Source organism: Zingiber officinale, chromosome 8B (genome assembly GCF_018446385.1).
Source record: "Zingiber officinale cultivar Zhangliang chromosome 8B, Zo_v1.1, whole genome shotgun sequence".
Classification (NCBI taxonomy): Eukaryota; Viridiplantae; Streptophyta; class Magnoliopsida; order Zingiberales; family Zingiberaceae; genus Zingiber; species Zingiber officinale.
The window spans coordinates 82,675,910-82,685,234 of NC_056001.1; the positions used below are offsets into that span (position 1 = coordinate 82,675,910).

Below are 9,325 nucleotides of genomic sequence, written 5' to 3' on the forward strand. Positions count from 1 at the left end.
AGTAGAGGTTACTCCTGGTGAAACTTGATCAGCAATGCCAAGCATTAGAGCTCCATCATCAAAAAGGACTACAAGTTTATTGGTATCCCTTTCAATTTAGTAAAAGTTTGATAATTTTTCAAAAGAGTTACTATAATGCCACATTCTAGTTTCTTTGTGTAGGTGGCAGTAAAATGTAGGCCATTGACTGAAGTAGAACAAAAGCAGTGCATGCATATTATTCAAGTTATGGATGATAAGGTGTTAACAACAGATTATTTATGTTTTCCCTATTCTTTGTCAAGTAAAATTTTCTCTCTAGAGTCTAGCCGTGAGATGATTGTTTCTTACTTTATAGAGCTTGATTGTCTTAGGTCTTGACATGTCAAAGGACTGTCTTGACCTCATACAAAATCGGACTAAAGAAAGAAGATATAACTTTGATAATGTATTTGGACCTAGTTGTTCCAATACGTGGTATGTGCTTTTTATTTATTTTCCTTGTGTTTTTGGTTTATGTATTCCCCCTTTTTTCCACTTTCTCCTTGTGTTTTTGGTTTATTTCCATTTTTGTATATGTGCATCACCCTGTGTAAACTTCAACTATTTCTATGTTTCTTGATTCTTCATAATTTCTTCAATCATGTGCATTTTTGAGAAAGAGGAAAGGTGTTTTTTTTTTCTATTTTGATATTATAATTATAAGGATGGTGTGATTCATTATGCTTATGTATTTTCTATGTTTCTGGCTCAAAATCCTTTTTGTTGATCATAAATTAATAATAGTTGTAATTATGAGAAAGTTGCAAGGAGATAAACTTTTGTGTTTCTTGCCCCTTATGCGTCTGACCAGTGAGTCACCTTACTTATAATCGTCATACTTAGTTTCTCTTGCAAATTACATTTTTACCTGATTGAAGGGTCCAGGTATATAAAGAATCCACTTAGTGTCTAAGATATACATAAAAGTGTTTGAGTAATTTGAAAAATGAAAAAATATGTATTTCTGCTTTGCTGTTGGCTCATTCTAGCCATATATGAACCATAATAATTAACTATTTTGTAACATATTTGGAAGAAAGAGTTACCTGCTGATTTTTGATGGTTTGGTTCTCACAACTAATCGAGAGTATGTTGTTGGAAGAAAGGCATGAACAACAATGACTTAGGTATGCTGGTGCATGGATGATCGAAATGTTTCATTTAAGTCACTATTAGTCGAATGGAGCTTGCTGAAGAAACCAACAAATATATTATGTGTTGGCACCCATTTTGAAGCTACTTTGTTTTATAAAACTTAGTGTTGGATCTGCTTAGTTATGCTTGAGCCGTGTAGATTTATGAGTATGAGTTATAGTCCCTTGTTTGGCTAAAATTAAGCAACAATCACACAAAAAGTGGTCATCTACTTATTGAATACACATTGATGTTAGCTTCAGAAATGTTATTCTTGTTGCTAATATTGTATGAAATTCTAGGATGGGGTCTTTGACATGGTTTCTGCACTGTATAAATATTAATTCCTCACATCATGTTAGCAATGTGCTGATGATTAACAAATTTGTCACTAACCACATAGATTTATGGTAAGTTCTTTATTGATACTTCTTCAAAATTCGTGTGATTCTATCAGCAAAATTGAGTTGCCTGTGAGAGATAACCCTTTTAACACAAATTCAAGCACTGACACTCCAACACTCCAGGTTGACATCCAAAGTCCCTCTGCATTGTTCCGGCGTTGTTGTTCCCTTTACATTATTCTAAAAACCCAGTTTGTTTTAATATTGTTGTATCTTATGCAATGCGTTTTTAGTTATGCGAAACCTTGGGCTTGTTCCTTGAAGACCAATGCTCGATATAGAGTTTGAGACAACAAAGTGATGAGTGGATGTCGTTCTTTTTGGCCTTTTAGCAACTTTTGTAGTATTTTTTTTTCTTCTATATCACTGGCGTTGGCTCCTAAAGGCAAAGGCTAACTTCTATTTAGGAAGACTAGATCAAGCATTTGAATTGTTGAAGAAGCTTGAATAAAGAGCCTTAATTGTTGTGTTCTATGAATAGATACTGATTATTAGATTCACGGGTGCCAAGCTATTCTAAAAATAATTGACCATCAGTTGTTGTTATTCATTTATTTGATTTTGCCAGGTCAACTTCCATGCAAGGAAAATTGCTTCAGCACAATTTAGAACCATAAATAGTTCATGCTCTGAAAGATCTAAAAAAGAAAGCTTTTAGAGAAAGAGTTTATTTGACCATCTCTTTCTGTTTGGTTCAATCAATGGAGTTGTAGACTCAATTTGGGTAATTGCTTCAGCACAATTTTGCCTTTATTGTTGTAGGAGTTATAACTCTGAGCATAATCTTTGCTATCAGGGCAAGCCCTTCAAAGTTTGTCATCCCTCTAGATAAGTATGTCAAAGCAGTATATCACACTCGTGTTTCCATCGGCATGCGTTTTAGAATGCTATTTGAAATTGAGGAGTCTAGTGTGCGCAGGTTGGTACTGTAGCCTTTCTCATTCCTGAGTTGCATTTTTCTTTTTGTTGTTGGAATATCCATTAGCTATCTGATGTGCAATTGAGTATTGCTTTCCCCTATTTATATTAAAAGCATCTATATTATTTTGTCACAGGCTTTTTAATGCACAGTAGCTTCTAATTGCCTTGTCGTTTTATTATTAGATATATGGGCACTGTCACAGGGATAAGTGATCTAGATCCTGTCCGATGGCCAAATTCATATTGGCGCTCTGTGAAGGTATATATACTGAAGTTTTCTGACTTTCCTCTTCAGCAAACCTGCCATGTGATAACCGTTTTCTAGCTTTTATAGTAACATGTAAAAGTGTTGCAATCCATTAATGTTTCTTGAATGCCACCGCTAAGTTCTTAATTTGCCACTTCCTCTTGAAACTGAATCTGGCTTTTCTTGTAGGTTGGCTGGGATGAGTCAACTTCTGGAGAGAGGCAGCCTAGAGTCTCTCTTTGGGAGATTGAGCCTTTAACAATGTTTCCAATGTATCCATCTTCCTTTCCACTTAGGCTCAAGCGCCCTTGGCCTTCTGACTTGCCCTCACTGCATGGTACATATCATGTTTGCTTGCTGAATCTTAACTAAACAGGTATGAACTCCTTGTTACTGCCATCTCACTTCTGTCACCTATATGCTTAGGTGGGAGAGATGATCTTATGTGGCTTCGAGATGGAGACAAAGCAATCCAGTCTTTGAATTTCCAGGGATTCTGTAATCATACGTTTACCGAGTGCTATTTCAAAAGCTGGAAATGTGAGTAGCTGAAGGGGAAGAGAACACTAGAGAAGATTTAGTTAAATCTCTGCACAGAGCAAGAAGGATAACGTTGGCACCAGCAAGAAAAATATTTGTGTACTATCTATTACCTTTTGATGTTCTAAGAAAAATAGTAATGTGTAATTTGTGGATATTGACTTGATGTGCACAATATCTATTATCTTTTTTGTTAGCTAGAGCCCTAGAGCCAATCATTTTATGATTGTATTTTTGGACTTGTTGTATCATATTCTATATAAATAAAGGCATTTAGTTTTTTGGTTATTATACTTACTTGTATTGGTGTCAAATAAACTAAGTATAATAACGTCCTTGAGTAGAAGGTTCTTACCTATATCAATCGATTGGTTGAATCGATAGTGAGATGATATAGGGAACACTACTCTTAATCATTCCTAGTCGAGTATTAACATTCAGGGACAATGTTAATGCAATAAGACTAGCATGTAGGTCAACTCGATCACTTGATCTCACAAGTCATGGATATAGAGATATCAAGTTGACACATGGGTATACATTAGAGAACGTATACTGAATGACCCGCCATGAGAAAGTAACATGGATCGTTATATGAGTGGCATATACTTTCTCATGTAGCTATTAGTATGACTACTAGTCCTTAGACCTGAAGTCACCATGGATCCCTACATAAGGAGTTATGTACTTTGGTTTCGTCAAACGTCATCTGTAATTGGGTGGACTATAAAGGCGATTACTGGGTATGTAACGAATTATACAGAGGGATGTGAGTGATGTAGATGGGATCTATCCCTCCTATATGATGGAAGTGACATCGATATTCTTGATAGAGTGAGACCACGAAGTGCATGGTCATGCCTAAATGAGTCAATATGAGATATTGAGCTCATTTGATTGAGTGAGTCTACTCGGAGTTCAAGATTTAGATTGGTCAGAGGATGACACGGTCTATTCCTCACATTGATCAATCTAGATGTCTAGGATAGAAGGACACTTGTCATATATTGTGAGGAGTCACAATTAGTAGTCACAAGGTGATGTTGGATCTCAACATTCTTGTAACTTGGGTAGTAATGATGTGTTGCTAGATACCGCTCATTACTTATGCTCCTAAATGGATTTAGGGGCATTGCCAACGTTACAAGAACCTATAGGGTCACACACTAAGGACAATTAGATGGAGATTAGGTTCATATGATGAACCAAGAGGATTAGATTCATTTGATGAATCAAATTGGATTAAGAGTAATCCAAATTGGGCTAATTGAGTTGGACTCAAGTTGATTCATGTATTCAATGAGTCTAATTTAGATTATGACTCATTAAATCAACTTAATTTAATGAATTAGATTCATTATATTAAGTTGGCTTGAATCAAATGGTTAGATTAGATCAACCATGGAAGAGATTTGGTCAAGTTTGACTTGACTTAAGAGGAAGAGGAAGAGTCAAGTTTGACTTGACTAATTGGCACATCATTAGTGAGATGGCAAGATGTGGACCAATGATGATGCTCCACATCATCATGGTGTGCCACCTCATGGAGGTTACAAGCCTCCTTTCCCATTAATGTGGCCGGCCACAATAAATGAGTGGGAGTTACTCATGTGGCCGGCCACACAAGAGAATGAATGAAAAAATGAATTTTCATTCAAGATTCATTCAATCCATCTTCTTCCTCTCAAGCTCTCCCTCTCCCTCTTCTCCTCTCTTGCCGTGACCTATCAAGGTGCTAGCACACCTTCGTTTAGGTCTTTCTCCACCTAATTAGTTCGTGTGGATACTTCTAGAGGAGTATCGATTTTGATACTCTTGAGATCCGGCACCGTTTAGACGAGCGGGAACGCGAAGGGCTTCGTTTCAAAGGTATAACCCTTTTTCCATGTAGATCTAGGAGTAGATCTCGGTAGAAACTCGTATTCATAGTTTTCAAAAAATTTCTTTGCACGGATCCGTTGGCTTTGGGGCTTTCGGGGTTTTCGCGACGCGAAAACGCGGTTTTCGCGGCCCGAAAAACCCAACAGTGGTATTAGAGCCACGTGCGAAGATGAATATGAGTTTATTTTGTTTTTTATGAAAACTTTTCAGTTCTATAATATTCTGTAAATTTATGATTTTTATAGTTTTTATGGGTATTTTTCTCGTAGAAGAGAAGCACAAGTGTTTCGATACTTGTAGGCTTCGACTACCGAGAAGAATTTTCCAAAACGGCCAAGTTTCACCCCAAAACTTTTTGGGACAGCAGGCTAAGTCGCTGTTAGATTGCAATGGAACCATCGTCATGGTTAGATCATGGGTAGGGGCGCTGCCCCTGGCCCCGCAAGGGGATTCGTTCCGCGGTTGCGCCCGAAAACCGCTAAACGGAACCGCCGGGAAATTGTACTCATAAAAATTGTAAAAATTATAGAAAAATTACAAAAAATTATATAAATATATAATTTTGAATTATATATTGTTTTTGTGATAGTCATGGCCCAAAGACCTAATTCGATTGGATAATTCGTGTTGTAATTCATAATACGGCCTGCGTGCCGTGATGTGATGTGCGTGTTGTATTTTTTTTTTTCGTGACCTGCGCGTCATGACTTTCTCTTTTATTCTTGTTGTAAATTAGATTTAGACTCGAATGTAACTTGAGTTTCAAAATGTAATGTAAATTTTGAGGTGGTGGAAGGTCCACTCGAGACGGAGTTACGAGGAGGGCGCGAGCAACATGAGGTGGTCAAAGGAAGGAGCTTGAGAAGCTGTTGACCTTAGGTTGACCATTCGATCTTCTCATTGGCTTGAGAAGATCGTAGTAGGGCCATGACTGTAACGCCCGCCCTCCCTGCTAACCCTAAGGGACGGGGCTACGATACTCTATGTACAAATAACAGCGGAAGACTTAAAATAATTTTCTTAGTTTCATAAAAACTTTTCTTTTGTTTCCTTTTCATCAAATCTGAACTACACTATCATGGCCTTAATAATATGATATCAAAATTTAGTAGAAGCATAACATCAAATCACACATACGGTACTACAATTCATGATAACAAAGCATAGTTCTTTAAAAGTTTTTAAAAGCAGGTTCTTATTTGGTTGCCTAGCCACTGCCACACACATCTCCTTGCCCCTCCTACTGCTCCTCTAGCTCATCCAGCTTTTTCCTTTTTCTGTGGTACAAGGACAGTAAGCTGTGAGCACTCATGGCTCAGTAAGTTCCTTTCCTACTCACTAAAACCGAAAATCATAGTATAATCAAAGAATGTCTCAACATGGCATCATTTCAATTAGTCATGACATAATGTAACATACTCTTTTAAGCATATCATGCAACATGAAGAAATCATAACTAGTCATGGCATATCATAGCGTAAGCATAGCATGAAGCATAATATAATCTTATCTAACCATGGCATATCATCATAAGGAGTCATGGCATATCATACACATGGACATATCATGAAACATAACATAATCATATCTAACCATGGCATATCATAAATCATCATAAGGTATATGCAATATGATTTTGGAAAACATGTATCCGAAAAAACATGTGCATGTCTCATGACCTTTAAAACCATTTCTTCTTACATATATATACTTGAACATAATCTCAACTTAAAGGGGATCCCGGCTATGTACCACTTACATATTGCGCGCAACCTATGTAGGTCCAAGGTAGCAAGTCTTGAACCCTACAAGGCAAACATACTAGGCCCGAGTCTTACTCCATCGACCTAGGGGCACTTAGGAGCCCATCCCTAACGAGGCCCGAGTCTTATTCTATCGACCCCGGGGCGCTTATGGAGCCCACCCTTGGTACAAGCCATATAAAGTAAAGTACATGTCATACTTATACATATCATACATCATAAAAGCATGCATCACTTAGGCACACATCATATCATAAAAGTATGCATCACTTAGGCATACATCATGTCATAAAAGTATGCATCACTTAGGCATACATCATGTCATAAAGGTATGCATCACTTAGGCATACATCATACCATCAAAATATGCATCACTTAGGCATACATCATATCATAACAATATGCATCACTTAGGCATACATCATAAAAATATGCATATTTTAAGCATAAAGCATATCATCAAGCATGCATAATTTAACCACATAGCATATCATGAAAGCATGCATATTTTAAGCACTTAACATAGCATCAAAGCATGCATAATTTAACCACATATCATAACATAAAGCATGCATATCTTAAGCACTTAACTTAGCATCAAAGAATGCATAATTTAACCACATATCATAACATAAAGCATGCATATTTTTAAACTCATATCATATCATCAAAGCATGCATAATTTTCCCACATATCATAACATAAAGCATGCATATTCTAAACTCATAACATATCGTAGAAATTCTCATCTTGTATAGCTCACAAGCATACATGTCTAAGCATAAAAGTGTATCATGTGCTCATCCAATCATAAGGAACAATGTAACATGATTAACTTGGGTACTAAGCTTCCTAATCCCTTGGATTCTTATCTTGGCCGAAACCCTCTTAGGTGCCAATTTAGGTTTTAAACAACATCCAAGCATGTAGAACCTAATTCATCCACATATCATTTTCATAGGAAGTATTATAAACAAGATTTACTTGGACTCTAAGTTCTCCAAGTCCTTGAACCTCATTTGGCCGAACCTTAACAAATGTGAAACAAGGTTCTAAATGACATAAAGCATGGAAACCTTAACCATATTTATAGCATTTGTTTCAAGGAATATGGTAAGCACAATTGAGTTAGTTCCTAACTTCTTTAAGCCCTTAAAATTATGTCTTGGCCGAAACTTACAAGTACTCATTTAGGGTTTCAAGCAAGCATACAAGCATGTGAACTTACTCTAACATCATGTATAAATTCATAAGTGGCCTCATACAAGTAGTCATGGCCGAAACTTCCCTTAGCATCAATTTAGGTCACTAACAACATATAGCATGTAAATTTTAGCTTTCTACATTTCATATTTCATGGAGAGTGACATGAGCATGTTCAAGTAAGTTCTAGGGTTTCTAAAGCATGTATTCCCTTCATGGCCGAGACTCAAAGGTGTCCACTTGAATCATAGTTAAATATATAAGCATGTGAACACAATCAACATGTTATCTCAATTTCATAAGAAGCATCTTTAACACATGAGGTCTAAATTTTAAGGTTTCTAGGTCTTTAAACCCTACATGGCTGAACCTCATCAAGCATGGAATTTGTTCAAATGGCATAAAAGCATAGAAAGTCATAACACATTTCATAACATGTATAAAAGTCAAGCACTATAAGCATACATTCAAGTTGTGTCTTAGGTTTCCTAGGTTTTTCCTTTCTTTATCTCATAGCATTTGTTTGGCCGAAACCTTTCCAAGTCTTTAAACTAGGTTTTAGGTGGCCTAAAGTATGGAAAACCTAAACAAGTTTCATGGCAAAAATATTAAAGAAACTATACTTACAAGTTTAGTTCACAAACAAGCTAGGACCCTTGTGGTCTTAATTAACATATATCATGCAACCAATTTTCCTATACTCTAATTAAGCATGGGAGCATCAAACAACTTTCATATCTTATTGTCATGGAAGTTTTGAGCATGTTAAAAAATCTGTTTTAGCTATTCTAAAGCATCCACCTTACCATGGCCGAAACTTTAGAAGTGATGTTCATGAGTTTCTATCAACATACAAGCATGCAACTCTTTGAGAAACTCTATATTCTATCATATAAACATGGTAAGTTTAAATTAAAAGTATTCCTAACCCTAAACCCTTCCTTGGCCGAAACTTGTGAGTGGGATACTTTTGGTTCCAAGTAACCTTCAAGTATGAAAACGATAATGGATCCTTAACCATTTATTTAGAGGGTTTTGTGCAAGTTAGGTAAACAATTAAATTCCCTAGCCCTTACAAAACCTTTTTGGCCGAAATTCTAGGGTTAGATACATCCCTAATCCAACATCACATGTATATAAAAATATGAGAGAAAACCTTCTTACAAAGCATAGAAAACTTATCATGAATAAAAGCTTATATTAAACATTCC

The 9,325-nt window shown here is 36.3% G+C and overlaps 1 long non-coding RNA gene across 1 annotated transcript; it reads left to right on the plus strand.

Moving 5' to 3' along the window:
• The first annotated feature begins 2,413 nt into the window (after nucleotides 1–2,413).
• On the plus strand, nucleotides 2,414–2,952 carry LOC122014464. Its single transcript, XR_006120683.1, has 3 exons — nucleotides 2,414–2,478; nucleotides 2,664–2,739; nucleotides 2,917–2,952. It is a non-coding gene; the product is annotated as an uncharacterized LOC122014464 (long non-coding RNA).
• Nucleotides 2,953–9,325: the final 6,373 nt, after the last annotated feature.